A 17254-nucleotide genomic window follows, 5' to 3' on the forward strand; every position below is an offset into this window, starting at 1 on the left:
ATACACTACAAGGATCGTACACTATAGAGACGGCAATTTTGAGCTTTGTCCAGATGACTTTTCGTCGCTAAAGCCTCTATTGACGACATGTGGTTTGTAAAAAGTCGTCGGTATAGGTCCGTCGGTAAAAGTCAAAAATGCCGTTGGTACAAGTGTCGTCGGTATAGCATAGTCAGTCCAGATGACTTGTCGTCTGGAAAGGGTTGTCGGGATTGATTTTCGAGGAAATTAAAAAAAGTTTTATTCGCATCCTATAGAGACGACTTGTCGTCGGTAAAAGTGTGACGCTATAGAGACAACATGTCGTTTGAATAAGTGAGAGCTATAGAGACGACTTGTCGTTTGAAAAAGTGAAAATCGTTTTATAGTTGGACAGCTATACCGACGACATGTCGTCTCTATAGCCATTTTTATTTTTTTAATATCTTCTACAAGTTTTGTTATATATACCATTTAAAACAAATCCAAAAGGGATATTTGCAGAACTATTCTTTGTTGAAATCAATATTAGTTTATGAGTATATGTTGTAATCTTTCTTACTAGCTAGAGGTGTGTTAGAGTTAATCGTTCCTTTTGTATTTTCTTTTATTCAAAACTATTCTACGATCATGTGTTTGTATTTTGAATGAAACTTTTTTTAAGTTGGTATCAAAACCATTTTTTATAACTATTTTTCTAGATCTCAGTAATGTTAATTTGCTATTGTTAGTTTTAAACTGCTAGGAACTAGTAACTATCAAGCATGGGCTAGTGCTACTAATTAAACTAGTCCTTAACGCTAAGAGTAAGCTAGGGTTTGTGAATGACTCTTGTTCTCGGACTGAGAACGACGAGTTAAAGGATAGACAGTGGCATATTGCTGTTGCTGTAGTTTTGTCCAAGTTTTTAGGTTGTGTCATAAAACTTATATGTTAGCCAGGTTCTCTCTAAGTCTTGGTGGAACTCATGGAAGTTTGGACTAACCTAAAAGAAACTTATGAGCAAATTGATGGGTCTATTATATATAACGTCTACCAACGAATTAATGCATGCATATGTTTAGAGAAGTTATAGTTTATCAGATTATCATAATGAATTAAATTCAATTTGAAAAGAATTAGATGCATTAATCAATCAGTTTGTGGGTGTTTGCGATGCTTCCAACAACCTAGGACACAATGATGCAACTGAGTGGATTTAGATTATTCATATTCTCAATTTAGAAGTAACATTTTAAAGAGAGAACATCTGTGCAATGTGTTCTAGGGAAGAATCCTACAAGTTAGGATCCCACTACAAGAAATGGGGCATTACCGGCGACACAGGGTATTAGCGGCGACATGTAACGCGCCCATTACATGTCGCCGCTAATGGCTAACTAATGGCGATCCGCGTCAAATGAGTCCTATCCGTCCGATTTCATTTTAATCCAAGGGTCGTAAAAAAACGCGCATATTTTTCCTTCCAGGTGTCGCCGCCGCCGCTAATAGACCCCTGCCGCCGCTAATATGCAAACGTTGCCGCTATTACCATTCGCCACTAAAGGTCTTTACAGATAACCCCCCATCTGCTTCCTTTTCTGTTTCGCTCGAGACTATACTCAGCTCCTGCCCTTCGTTCGTCTCTGCGCTTCCTTCATTTCTTGTGTTCTTCCCTAGCCACCGCCACTAGACCGCCACTTCGCCCCTCAATTCGCCATTACCGACGACTTGGAGATCGATTAGCGGCGCCTACACTCCAATTCCGAAATTTTGACATTCAAGGTCGAATTCTTTCCTATTTTCTCTTATTTTTCTGTTTTGGTGCTATTTTGGGTGATAAATTGGTAGTATTCTTTAATTTTGTTGAGTGATTATGTTTGGATTTGAGGAATGTAGGTGTTTATGCATTTTGTATATGTTTTTTCTGATTTAGGTTTATAGCACATTGGCTTAAAAATGAAATTTGGCATAAAATTGAGATTGGATATTAAAATTGGATGTATATATATATATATATATATATATATATATATATATATATATATATATATATATATATATACACACACACACACACATTTGTTTGATTTTGTATTTACATGTATACATTTGTATGAAATTGAAATTGAATGTATGCATTTGTTTGAAATTGGATGTATACATTTGTTTGAATTTGTATGCTTAATTGAATGAAATTGGAATATGCAAGTTGTATTGTATGTGTATAAAAGGAAATGAAAGTTAGAATTGAATGTATACATGTATGATTTTGTGATGATTAGGATTAATAGTTTGGCTTAATTAGGTTATTAGTAGCAACTTACTTCTACTAATGTATTGTATATGGTTTCAAAGTGTTTAATTTTGTTAGTGACTTAATGTGGTCACTACAACTTTAGCTTAATTAGGTTATTAATAGCAACATACTTCTAGTAATTTTAATTTAATTATAGAATAAAATTAAATTATTTTTAAAAAATCAATAAAAAATAATAAGTTAATTATAAAATCAAATTAATATTAAAATAAAATAAAATTTGTTTAAAAAATTAAACTAATAACAAAAAGAAAATATTAAATTATTTAGAAAATCAAATTACGTTGACTTTAGAATTAGGTTATTAATAGCAACATACTTTTAGTAATTTTAAATTAATTATTTGTTCTTGTGTTCCTGTGTTGGAATACTTTTTGAATCATCGACTTTATGAATACGCTACTTGATTTTTGCTTCCCGTAGAGTAATCCTTAAGCACAAAACTATGTTTCAGTTGCATCATGTCTATTGATAAAAGTTAGACTACTAATCCACATCGTCAATCTCCCGAGTTCCAACTAGGACTTGACTCTTTTTTCTAGAGATCCATGTTACACCTAGATTGTAAAGGTGAAACCAGATGTCCGTGTGAGCAATGTGATAATCGTTACTTCATGGATCCGAAAGCAATGAGACGTCATGTTCGTATATATGGTTTCAGTCGGTTATACACATACGAAACGTGGATATATCATGGTGAATCTTTAATTTCTCCGGTTGTAGATGTCGTGTCGCTAAGTAACCAGATGGCGGATGTTATTGACGATGTTATGTGGGAGTCGAGAGAAAATGATACCAACATCGATGAAGGAACCTCGAATATAGGGGGTAGCAGTGTCGATGATGATTTTGAACAGTTGTTAGAGGCAGTTGAAACCAAGTTATATCCTGGTTGTACATTTTCTTTCCTTGATTTTTCTAGCAAAGCTGATGCATATCAAGGTCAACAACAAATGGACTGATAGTTCATTTGATTAACTCCTTGAGTTGTTGCATTCAACATTTCCAAAAGACAACAAGGTTCATCGTTCATATTATCTAGCCAAAAAGAAATTAAAGAAGTTAGGTTTGGGGTACGAGTCAACACAAGTGTGCAAAAATGATTGTTTTCTCTTCTTGAAGGAACACAAGTCATTGCAAATTTCTCCCGTTTGTAAAGAGAGTCGGTGGATTGATAAAAACACCAAGGGTAAGAAGGTGGCTCATAAGGTGTTACGGTACTTTCCAGTGACCCCTAGACTACGACGTTTGTATTGTTCAAGGTACACTTCCAAAAATATGATATGACATAGTACCGGGAGATCAAAAGATGATGTGATGCGTCATCCCGTTGATGGAGAGTCTTGGCAAAAATTTGATGTAGACTACCCTGACTTCTCGAGTGAACCTCGCAACGTACGCCTAGGGCTGGCAGTTGATGGATTTAATCCATTTGGTAACATGTGTAATCCACATAGTATGTGGCCTGTTGTACTCACCACATACAATCCGCCACCATGGCTTTGTATGAAAGAGTCATCATTCATGTTGGCCTTGTTGATTCCCGGCCCTAAAGCACCTGAAAAGGACATAGATGTTTTCCTTAGGCCGTTAGTGGAAGAGCTTAAGTTTTTATGGCACTCAGGTGTACGTACTAAAGACGTAACAACAAACACATTCTTCATGATGAAAGTTATGTTGTTATGGATAATAAACGACTTTACTGGTCGTAGTAGTTTATTAGGATGGAGAGGACAAGGGTATAAAGCATGCCCGACTTGCAATGAAGACACTCCCTCGTACCGTGTAGTAAATAAAATCATTTATATCGGTCATCGGCGAATCTTAGATGTTGATGATCCATTAAGGATGAGTTTGAAATTTAACGGGCAACCCGAGACAAGACCCGCTCCGAGACACGTTACTAATGAAGACATACAAGAGCAACTAGGTCGTCTACTACTTCGTAAACCGGGTAAACATCCTAAGAATCTCGAGGAAAACATGGATCGGCAAGTATTCGAGTTGAACTAGTCAAAACGTAGCATATTTTTCGAGCTCGAGTATTGGTCTTTTCTGCAGCTTAAGCATAACTTTGATCTGATGCATGTCGAGAAAAATGTGGGTAAGAGTCTTTTGGGTACTTCTATGATGAATGATAAGAGTAAAGACACATAAAATGCACGTGAGAACTTGAGAAATCTGAATATATGATGTAATCAATGGTTGACAAAAAAAGGGTAACAAGTTCACTAGACCACATGCAAGCCACTCATTCAAGAAACCTGGCCGCAAAATCTTTTGTCAATTTATAAGAGATGTTAAATTGTCAGATGGGTTTGGATCTAACATCAGTAAGAAAGTGGTAGATAATGATACTAACATTATTGGGTTGAAATCTCATGACTATCACATTCTTATGCAACTTTTGATACCGATTGGAGTTAGAACGTTATTAGACAAAGAAACTTCTACACCAAATGTAGATCTTTGTATGTTTTTCAAGAAAATTTGCTCTAGGACACTAAAGGTGGAGGATATGAGGAAAGCAAAAGAAGCCATTATTAGAATATTGTGCAAGTTAGAGTTGATTTATCCTCCAACATTTTTTGTCATTATGATTCATTTAGTTTTGCATTTATCTGATGAAGTGATTGCCGGAGGCCTGGTATGTATGAGATGGATGTATTCGTTCGAAAGGTATATGAAAAACTAAAAAACTATGCAGAAATAAGGTGAGGCCGGAAGGTTGTATAACTGAAGGTTATATTGCTGAAGAAGCTTTGTCATTTTGTTTGATGTACCTTCGAGATGTGAAGACTTAATTTAATCGTTCTGAAAGAAATGAGGACATTGTCGCTGAAAAACTAAAGTTTTGGATGTTTGAGTCCAAGTGTCGGTCGGCCAGGGCAACGGAAATCAAACATCTTGATATAAGGGAAAAACGTAATATATAATGGTTTATATTGAATAGCTATCAAGAAGTCAGACAATACATCGAGTAAGTGTTCTTAATTTTAATTATCTTTCATTATTTATTGTTACTCTTTTCCATTCATCGATTACATATATTTGATCAATATAGAAAATTCAAATTTGAACATCCTGAAAGTGACGAAAAGACCGAATTTCCCAACTGGTTTCTTGAAAATGTAATAATAATTAACAAACAAATATATTTGATCAATATAACGAATCAAGAATACATAACACATCAACTTATGTTTAATAGGTTTACCAGATGGAAAAAGAAAACTCTCCAGAATTCCACAAAGAGTTGTTGGCCCTTTCAATGGGTTCACAAATGGATGTTTATACTTACACCGCGTACATAGTCAATGGTGTTAAGTTTATGGTACTTAGTCGTGATGCACAACGCAAAACACAAAACTAGGGGTTTCTAGCGGTGGGCAAGAATGGAGAGAAATATTATGGCCAGTTGGAAGAGATTATGGAGGTGCAATATCTATATGATTATTCGACTGTAATATTTCGGTGCAAGTGGTTCGATACAGGAGATATTCGTGATGATAATTTCATAAGTATCAACACAGAACACGAAGCGTACTAAGATGATCAACTCATATATGCTTCACAAGCCAAACAAGTGTTCTACATCCGCGAGCCTGTTAAACATCGAAGAAACCAAAACAACAACCCTCGTTGTGTCGTCGAGCATGTTAATCATCGAAGTATTTGGGATCTACCATCAGAAAATGCTCGTGTCCAAAATTCTTACAGTGACTCTGTCCAAAATGTCGACAATGTGGAGGCCGAAAATGTTGACGTAGTTCAAAGCAACTCTTCATCTGAAGCTATACTTTTTATCGACTTCTCACAATTCTTTCAAAACAATGTTGATGTAGCTCAAAACAATGCTGATTATAATGATGAGGACGATACTGAAGTACCTCCGCCAACTGGTAGAGTCGATAATGTTTCCGATGAAGAGACTGATTATGATGATGACGATTCTGACTATGATACCGATGAAGAAGACATTGAAGTATATGATAGAGATTCTGATTAAAAAAATCAAATGTATTTTTTTGTAATAGAAACTTTATTTGAAGTCTAACTTTTATTCCAATTTTTTGTTTAACATTTATTTATGTTGTTTGTCTATATTGAATATCTTATAATTTTGCAGGGTGTAACTAACTTTTATTCATATTGTATTTCTATATTGTACATCTTGTAATTTTAAAGGCTACAAATGAGGTTTACGTGGGCGATATTCTTTGTTATGATGGTCGATATTATGGGCGTTGGTCACGGAGGTGATGGAGCTGGGGATCCACCACCTCCAGAAGGCTTTGGTCGCGAGCAACGTGAACATGATGATAAGTTTTATTATAATATTTTTATTAGCTATTTTCATTAATATATTATAAATTATTGTGATTAATATTTTTAATTTTATTTTTTCAGTCGAGCTTCCAAAGAAAAGAAAGGGTTTGTCAAAGAATATATAGCTAGGCAAATGGATACGGGCAAACAAGGGAAAGCCCGTGGATTTAAATTTCGACAAGGAGATCACAGACTCCCCTATCGGGAAGCCTGCCAATTGGTTCACTTATGAAATTGGGAGGTATTTGTGGAACAATGTCCCTTTTAACATATCTGGTTGGAAAATGTTTCCCCCGTGTTAAGGAATGCGACACTTGTGCATTTAAAGGTAACTTGGATAATATTTTAAGTTTAGTTGTGATTGTTATTTAATTAACTAAATTTATTGTATTTGTAGAATACATTTGATTTGGATAAGGTTAACTTGGATTCAGAGCGTGCACAATTGTTACGAAGCATTAATTGGAGTCTTGTAAAAGTTTGTAGAGGCTGAAAAAGTAAAGCCCATTCTTATTTTAAGGAAATTGGGGGGGGGGGGGGGGGCTAGAGATCCCAATGACACTAAACAACCCCCCACCCCACGGGTATGTCACTTGAAATTTGGGCGAAGGCAATTGAACATTTTCAATCTCCTGAAGTTTTAAGGCGTTCGACGTCAAACAAAGAAGTCTGTGCAAAACAACTAGTTGTACACAGAGGGGGTCGAGCTCGTATTACAATGCATCCTTCAAAGAAGTAAGTTATGATATATTTAAATGCTTATTTAAAGTATAATTAATCTACTTTATAATGTTAAATAGGATATCACTCGAATTGAAGCATTACGTAAGGCTAATTCCAATCGCCAAGGGGTGTTTTTTAGTCCTGCAGTCGAGCAACAATACGTAAGTGGTTAATTTGTACTTTCATATAAGTGTTTATATCGTCAAGGGTCTTTAGTAATCTAATTTTTATGATGTTTATCATTTTTTGAAAATACATAATACTTTACTTCAAGAGATCAATCAACAAATCCAAGTTTCTTCTTCAGCAAGCGGTCTAACACCAAGTGATACAAGAAAATGTTTTGAAAAGATATTGGGTGTTTGATGCAGACATATCAGAGGCATTGGGCGTAAGCCTCCTACCGTTGTGTCCATGTAGGATCAGGAACAACCCTCGACACAAGAACCACCACAATCACAGGTAATGCTATGATGGAAAGTAGAATGCTACAATGATATATTGATATTTTGTAGTTTGGTAATTTTTGGAAAGTAGAATGCTATAATGATATGTCGATTATCGTTTGATATTTTGATATTTTGTATTTTGGTAATTTTTGGAAAGTAGAATGCTATATAATGATATGTCGGTTGTAGTTTGATATGTTGATATTTTGTAGTTTGGTAATTTTTGGAAAGTAGAATGCTATACAATGATATGTCGGTTATGGTTTGATATGTTGATATTTTGTAGTTTGGTAATTTTTGGAAAGTAAAATGTTATATAATGATATGTCGGTTATAGTTTGATATGTTGATATTTTGTAGTTTGGTAATTTTTGAAAAGTAGAATGCTATATAATGATATGTCGGTTATGGTTTGATATGTTGATATTTTGTAGTTTAGTAATTTTTGGAAAGTAGAATGTTATAATGATTTGTCGGTTATGGTTTGATATGTTGACATTTTGTAGTTTGGTAATTTTTGGAAAGTAGAATGCTATAATGATATGTTGGTAAATTTTGTAGTTGGAAATGTTGCAAAAGATACTGAAGGACCCGACATGTTCTACGGCATTGGAAGAGTGGTTTCGTTCATTGCCACCACCAAATAATGAAGCAAATGATGAGTGTAATGACGACGAGTAGGAATTTTAGTAGTTCATGAAATGTTGTTTAGAACAATACTTTATGTTGTATGGACTAATATTTTGGATTGTGGATGGGTTAAATGTAATAGATTTTATGTTGTCTGGACTAATATTTTGATTTTGGTTGTGTATGCGTTAAATGTAACAGATTTTATAAAAGTTATATTCATATTAAATAACCAAAAAAATGAAAAAGTTTTTGCGGCGACTCCTTTAGCGGCGACAGGCTGTGATTAGTGGCGACATTATTTGCGGCGACACTACAGCAGTAGCGGCAACATGTCAGTAGCGGCGAGAGGTGTGTATTAGTGGCAACTACTAGAGCATTAGCGATGATGCATTAGCGGTGACATATTTGCAACGACATGTCGTTGCTAATACCTTTAGCGGCGATAGGTCGTATCATTTGCAGCGACAAGCGTCGCCGCTAATGCCCAAATTTCTTTTAGTGTCCTTCGCTAGTGGTTCTTCAAACAATGCCCCAGATTCTGTCTTTTGTAGTAAAATCATAATAAGATAAGATTCTCAAATATCAATAATAGAAACAAATGTTTTTGTTTGCAAGAACTATAACACAACAAAAAATGTAACCTTTAGCGGCGAAAAAAATCATCGCAATTGTGCCACTTGTCGTCACTAAAGGTATTAGAGACGAAAAATCGTCCCTAAAGGGTCGTCGCTATTACCTCGTAGCTAATACTCGTTTGTCATCGCTAATACCGGTCATCTCTGATACATGTCGTCTCTAATACTCGTCGGTCGTTGCTATTGATGTCGTCTCTATTGAATTTCCGGTCACCGACCAGAGTTTTTCCGGCAAAGCTTCCCGGAGTTATGTGCCGTCGCAATTGGTCCATGTCGCAAAGCTTCCCAGTGATATATATATATATATATATATATATATATATATACATATCACACTACATAAAACATCAAATATCCCATATTAGATATATATATATATATATATATATATATATATATATATATATATATATATAATAAATCCAAAATAAACATCATCCATAACATAAAACAAGAATTATTATATGTCTTCATCTTCTCTATTGTTGTTTTCCTTGTTGTTGACTTGGTTTTTAAACGAGCGGATAATGTCTCCAATGGCCATCACAAATGCCGGGTTTTGAAGAAAAGTATTCACATCAACATCTATAATTAAGTCACAAGCACATTAAGTCATGAACAATTTAACAAACCATCAAACCATCAAAGCACCAAATGAATTAAGTCGTTAACAATTTAACAAACTATTAAATGACTAAATCATTAAGTCTTTAATAATTTAACAAACTACCAAGCTACCAAAAATTACTACAAATACATCAAGTTCTTAACAATATAAAAAAGCTACTAAATTCTTTAAGAATTAAACAAGTACCTTTGTTGGTTGAGGTGCTTGTGACTGTGACTACCATTGAGATGGAGCACTTGTACCCGTAGCTGAAGAAGGTTTAGGCCTAATGCCTCTCACATGCCCCCTTTGTGTACCCAACATCTTCTCAAATATTGTGATCCAATCAATGGTGTCTGGATCACCATCAGAGTCGGCTATGTGATGAGTCTGTAGAGCAACCTCAGCAACTAAGACATTTTGTATTTCAAAAAGATTGTTAATATACATTAAAACTAACACACACACAAAAAAAACACAACAATCTACTTCATTTTTAAGTAATAATAGTTATATATTGCTCTTCAACCAAAGGATCAACAAATTCCCACTTTTTTATTCACATGCGCATGATGAAATACTTCAAGTCTATTCAAATTATGTTTAACATTACAAAATATGTTATATTTGAATAAACATTAAAAAATATGTTATAATTAAATAAGAATTATTGTAACTTACTTTCTTGAAACAAGCACTACCGTAGCTGCACGTCCCTCCACGATTCTTAACAACTTGCTTCTTTCGGCATTCTTTGTTTCCAGTGGATCGTTTTTGATGTTTTTCTGTTAAGAAACGGTCAATAGCAACATTCCAACACTGCCGATTCATACCCGTAGGGGCTTGAGCCCTTGCTGCCTCCACATCCCCTGCAAAACCAATCAAACGGTTTTTTGCAATATTTTTATATAGATACAATATGAAATACAATGAATCAGAATAAATCTTAATTACCATCGTTCTGGTGATCACCAAAACCTCCACCGAACGGATGTGGTGGCTCGTCACCATCGTCACCTCCATGTCCCATCACAGCAGCCATAAGATGGAACAATGCAATCCAAAAAAAATGACATCCTAAAAAATTATAACACATTATATATATATATATATATATATATATATATATATATATTGTATGAGATCCAATGTGAATCATAAGTATTGTATGAATGTATGACCAAATTTGACCATTAGACTAAAAGAACGGATGGTTATGATCAACAATGGCATAATGGTAATTAAATGAAAAAAAATAATTACTTTTTTTATTGAAGCCACAAGAAGGGTGAATTGGACATTTTAGTTTTAGGCAAATCAGATAAGGGCGGATTTTAAGGATATTTTTTTGACTGTTATTTTGTCACGTATTCGTTTTACTTTTTATCTGATTTTTAATCAATTTTAGTTATAAGGAGCATTCTTGAAGAATGTGGTGTTATATCCTAAAATTTAACTTGATTTTTTAGGGGAATAAAGATTAATAATTGGTTTGAATTAACAAAGAATCAAATATTCTTGCAGAATTACACTAATAATACATTTCCATTGTAGAGAGCATTTTTTAAGAATTAACTTATTTGTGGTTCAATAAAAAAAACAACATTCTTGAAATAAATAAACATTTTATAAGAATAGAAGAATAGGACAAGAATTATAAGTGTATAAATGAAATTCTTGAAGAATAAGACATAAATTATAAATTCATAACTTCCGTTTTTGAAGAATTATTTAATATTCTTTAAAGAATAAAAGACATGCTCCAGGGATAATACATGAAAAAAAAATACAAATACATGAAACATTTTTGTTTTGTACATGCTTGATCTGGAACTCCATAATTTTATATTTTATTCTTCAAGAATGTTGTTGTATTCTTAAAGAATATGTGAATGGAGAGATTTCAATATTGCTTGTACTGCTTTGTTTCGGTGGGCATCAATGGGCGTGATCAACTTCTTGTACCTCTTGCTCCCATAATCTTCAAATACATCCTAAGTTTTTAACCAAAAAAACCCAATTAAAACATTAACAGATATAAAAAAAATGAATCTCAAAGTTTTCAAATATATACATAGATTTACAAAACTGAAGTGAGACTATGATACAGTTTTCAAATATATGCACTTGCAAAGTAAATATATGCACATAAACATGTTGTATATGTACACATGCATTTATGTAAACAAAAAACACTTCATGGTTAATTGGAGATAAATATGAACATATGCATTTATGCAAACGAAAAAAAAACAATTCACATTTAAATGGAGATGAATATAATTGGTTGGTTCATAATATATAACATAGATTCTGTTTAATAAAACCACTTCTAAATACTATTAAAGTATAACTGCAATCATAAGGTAAAACCATTTCTAAATATTATTAAAGTATAACTAAAATCATAAAGTAAAATCTAAAAGCACTAACTATCTAATACTAAATTACATTTAACAATTGTTCTCTAAACTTGCGGCACATATTTACTCTTTTATCAAAATTCCAATTCCTCACCTGATACTTTCCATGGAAAATAAATTGTCACGGAACCAAATACTTAAGAATTGATGTGTAGTGGAAAGATATATAAATACATTTATCAAGTTTCTGAAATCAAATGATAGCAACTTCACATGAAATATGAAAAATATCAATAACCACCGTCTTAAAACAACACAAATGTATTGGATCTTGAAATTTATTGTAACAATCCCCTGGTTAGGATAAAAATATAAACTAATTATCTTAGAAAAAACACCAAAAACTTTATTGTAAAAAATCATGATTAATTCAGATTATCATGTGCTTTACGGTTACGATTTACCTTAAATAACATATGTTTATATTTATAGATGTACTTAGGTTGTTGCGAAACCACTCCAGAAGCCACAATAGCCAGTTCAGTTCCAAGAGATATGGGTATCAATTTACATATATTATAAACTAAGGAGAGCTTTGACCTCCAATTCCAAAAACAAGTCAACATATATTGTATTCATGTTTTTTGGATTCAAGTTGAAGGCAACAGTTAATGCTCTTGAAAAAAAATATTGGGATGACAAGCTACAGATTAGGTACAAGGACGATCATAGAAGCATCTTAATATAAGTAATAAAGGTAAAATGACTAAAGTAACTTCATGTTTAATGAGATTTTATTCTGTGTCCAAATTGGACCCAATATCATCGACAAAAATGTAAAAAGAAACAACATAAATTACTCAAAAGTTAACATAAAGAAAAAAAAGAACTTATTAATGGTGGTGGTGACAAAAAATGCAGAATTATTAGAGCAAATCATCGAACAGTTGGCAGACGTTAACCAAACACACAAAAAAAAGAGAAAACCGTGACTTTTGCCCTCCAAAAATTAAATTGCAATCATCATTGTTCTAGAGAAAAAAAACAAAAAAACAGGCCAATGCATTGCAATTCCTTCGATGACCTTCAGATCTATACATGAGGTTTGAAATTATAAAGATGTTGACATGAAGAAGAAGGTTATGGTGTTGTTGGTTAAAAAACAAAATTGTGATGACAGGTTTGACGAATCTGTGATGCTGGATGGTTAAGGTTTAAGCCGATGTTAGGTATGGTTGTGAACTTGTGATGATGGTGAACGAAACACAAATGACATGGTGGTGAGACGTTCTCGTAATTTGAATTGCCAAGATAAAAGGATTTTAATTTGATGACAATTACTCAACTTTCCTAAATTATATGTTTTTAAAATTGGTTATGTAATTAATTCTTCAATGGATTTTACTATAATACCCCTACGAAATGATTGGTTGAGAATAAGCCTTACATTCACACAATATATAAGGTTTATACTTGAACCTAACTGTGTGTGTGTGTATATATATATATATATATATATATATATATATATATATAATATGATTACCGCAAATACAAACCTTATTTTACTTGTCAAATGTAAAGATTTTTTTAATCATTCTCGCCCTCAAACACTTTAGTGTCTGTTGACACATCATTATCATAATCTGAATCTTCCTCACCATAATCAGTCTCGCAATTAGACATGTCATTGATGATACTCGTTGGTGGGTCAACTTCAATATCGTCTTCAATAGATTTAGAATTTTGAAAGTACTGGTTAAAGTCGATTGAGAGAGTGAAATTAGAAGAAGCATTACTAAGAACGACATTGGTTGAATCATTGTCGACATTTTCAATGGGATCATGGTCGACATTTTCAATGGGATCATGGTCAACATCGTTCATCGGTTGATCCCAAATTCTCCTGTGATTAATATTTTCAACAACCCACCGTTGGTTGTCATTTTCATCACTTCGAGAAGGTTCTTGGATGTAAAATACTTGTTTCGCCTGCGTAACACATATGAGTTGATCTTCGCTGCTGAATTCGTGTTATGGGTCTATACTGGTGAAATTATTATCACATTTAGCTCCTGCAGTATCGAACCACTTGCAACGAAAAAGTCTGGTGGAATAGTTATGAGGATAATGTAACTTGATAATCACTTTTAGCTGACCATAATATTTTTGCTTATTCTCTCCCTCAGTTAGAACCCCCGAGTTTTGTGTTGATCGTTGGGCGTCACGCATAAGTACATTAAACCTAACACCATTCATTATGCAAACGATGTAAGTAAAAGCATTCGCATGCGCACCGATTGAAAGAGCCGATAACTCCTTGTTAAACTCTGGAGATTTTTGTTTTTGCATATCATAGACCTTATGAAGGAACCATATAGGGAATTCGGTTTTTTCATCATTTTGAGGGTATAATGATTTGAATTCACTACATTGATGAAATATATATATATATATATATATATAATATATATATATATATATATATATATATATATATATATATAGAGAGAGAGAGAGAGAGAGAGAGAGAGAGGAAAAATGAGAGATTAAAAACAGACAATGAATTAAAAGATAAGAACACTTAAGCAATATACTTTCTGACTTCCTCACAACTATCAAGCACAAACCAATATAGACGTTTTCTCTCCTCTAGACTGAGATTTTTCATTTTCTTTGCGCTATCCGGTCAACACTTAGACTGAAACACCCATAACTTTGTTTCTTCGATGACAACATCCTCGTTTCTTTCGAGGCAATTGAATCGAGTCTCGACATCTTCAAGGTACACCGAATAAAATGATAATGCCTCTTCAGCGACATAATCCTCAGCTATAGAACCTTCCGGCCTTGCCTTGTTTCATATAACTTTCGTAGGGATACATCCATCTCGTACATATTGGGCCTCCGCAAATAGCTTTATCAGGTAAATGCAAAACTAAATGAACCGTAATGTCAAAAAACGCAGGAGGATAGATCACTTCTAATTTGCACAAAATTTTAATAATGGCTGCTTTCGCTTCTTTCATACCATTCACCGATAGTGTTCTTGAGCAAAGTTGCTTAAAAAGCATACAAAGCTCTACTATTGGTATATAAACACATTTGCCCAAAAGCCCTTTAACTCAATGGGTATCAAATGTTGCATAAGAATGTGATAATCATGAGATTTTGGCCCAATAATGTTAGTATTGGTTTCACTCAATGTCTTACCGATGTTAGATCCAAACTCATCCAGCAGTTTCACATCTCTTATAAACTTACACAAATGAATGTGGTTAGGTTTCGTGAACGAGTAAGATGGGTGAGGTTTAAGGAACTTGTTGCCACTCTTTTTCAACCATTGAGTTTTCCGAATGTTTAGTTTTGTCAAGTCCACCCGAGCATTTGATGTGTCTTTAGACTTATCATTCATCAAAGAAGTACCCAAAAGACTCTCACCCACATTTTTTTCAATATGCATAAGATCGAAGTTGTGTTTCAACTCCAGAGAAGACTAATACTCAAGTTCAAAGAATATGCTTTTTTTAGACCAATTCAACTCGAAATCCTCATGATTTCTCTTAATACCAGCTCGTTGAGCAGCTACTTTATCCGGTGGACGAAACAATAGACGAGCGTGTTGCGCTTGTATTTCTTCCTCACCAAACTGTCTTGGAGGGCCTCTTGTCTCATGTTCACAGTTAGTGTCTTAATTTTGATTTTTATTTTTTATTATAGCATTGTACTTTTAGCGATATTATATATTTGTTATTTATATCATCTTTTTTTTTTTTTTTTTTTTCATATTTTGATTTTTAATCTCAACTTATTTTTGTTTTTAATTTTCTATTTTGAGTAAATTATAACTTAGTAGATTTAGCGTCGTAATTTTTCATTTTTATTTTTTCTTATATCATTGTACTTTAAGCGATATTATATATTTGTTATTTATATCTCCTTTTTTTTTCTTCAATATTTTGATTTTTAATCTCAACTTAATTTGTTTTTATTTTTTTTATTTTGAGTAAATTATAACTTAATAGATTTAGCGTTTTAATTTTTAATTTTTAATTTTTATTATAGCATTATACTTTAAATAATATTATATATTTGTTATTTATATCATCTTTTTTTTTTCCATATTTTGATTTTTAATATCAACTTGTTTTTGTTTTTATTTTTCTATTATAATACTTCAAAAGACATTGTAATTTATAACATCTTTTCTTCAATTATAACATCCTATCATAACATACATATACATCCAATAATAACACATTTTTTCATAAGATACAATATACACACATACAAATGCAATTATACATATTATTTTACATATAAATACCTACATTTTCACATAAAAATGTCTACATTTCATATACATACATTTTTTCATATATATATATATATATATATATATATATATATATATATATATATATATATATATACATATATTTCACATAAAAATGTACTTATACACACATTTTCACATACATTTTTTCATACATACACATACATATATATTTTTTCATACATATTCACTCATACACATTTGCATATACATTTTACATACATATTCATACATTATATCTAGATTTCACATACCAAAATGTACACATTTCACATACCAAAATATATACATTTCATATACATTAACAACTGAAAAAAAAAAAAAAACAAAAAAACCTAAAAAAACAAAAAAAAACAAAAAAAAACTGTTGTTGCTGGCAAAAGGAAAGTTGTTGCTGGAAAATTCGACCACTCGCCGAAAAATGATGAAAACGGTGGTGCTGTGGTGGTACCAGAGTTTACTTACAATCACAAAAAAAATGAAATTAGGGTTAAATATTGGACAGAAAACAAGAGAAATAGAAAAGGGAAGAGAAAACACACCTCACCAGAGGTTTATTGTCGCTGGAAAACGCCGAAAATTGGCAGAAAACACCGGAAAATGAAAGCCTGGAAGCAATCTATGTTAGTGGTGGTTTGTGTTGGTGTAGAACGCCGGAAAAACGCAGCAGAGGACCTTGGTCGTCGGAGCTTTGCGAGAGGGAGGGGTACGCAGAAACTGAGTCGTCCGGGACGAAGGAGTGGTCAAAAGGACGGTACCTTTAGCGGCGACAAGTTGGAGGGAAAAACATGCGCTATTCTTTGGTGCCTAGTAGCCGTCCGATCTAAAAACAATTGAATGGTCACGATGACATTCACGCGGATCGCTATCAATAGCGACGACATGTCGCAATTGGTGTCGC

This window comes from Lactuca serriola, chromosome 6 (genome assembly GCF_051521515.1).
Source record: "Lactuca serriola cultivar US96UC23 chromosome 6, Lser_US96UC23_V15, whole genome shotgun sequence".
Taxonomy (NCBI): domain Eukaryota; kingdom Viridiplantae; phylum Streptophyta; class Magnoliopsida; order Asterales; family Asteraceae; genus Lactuca; species Lactuca serriola.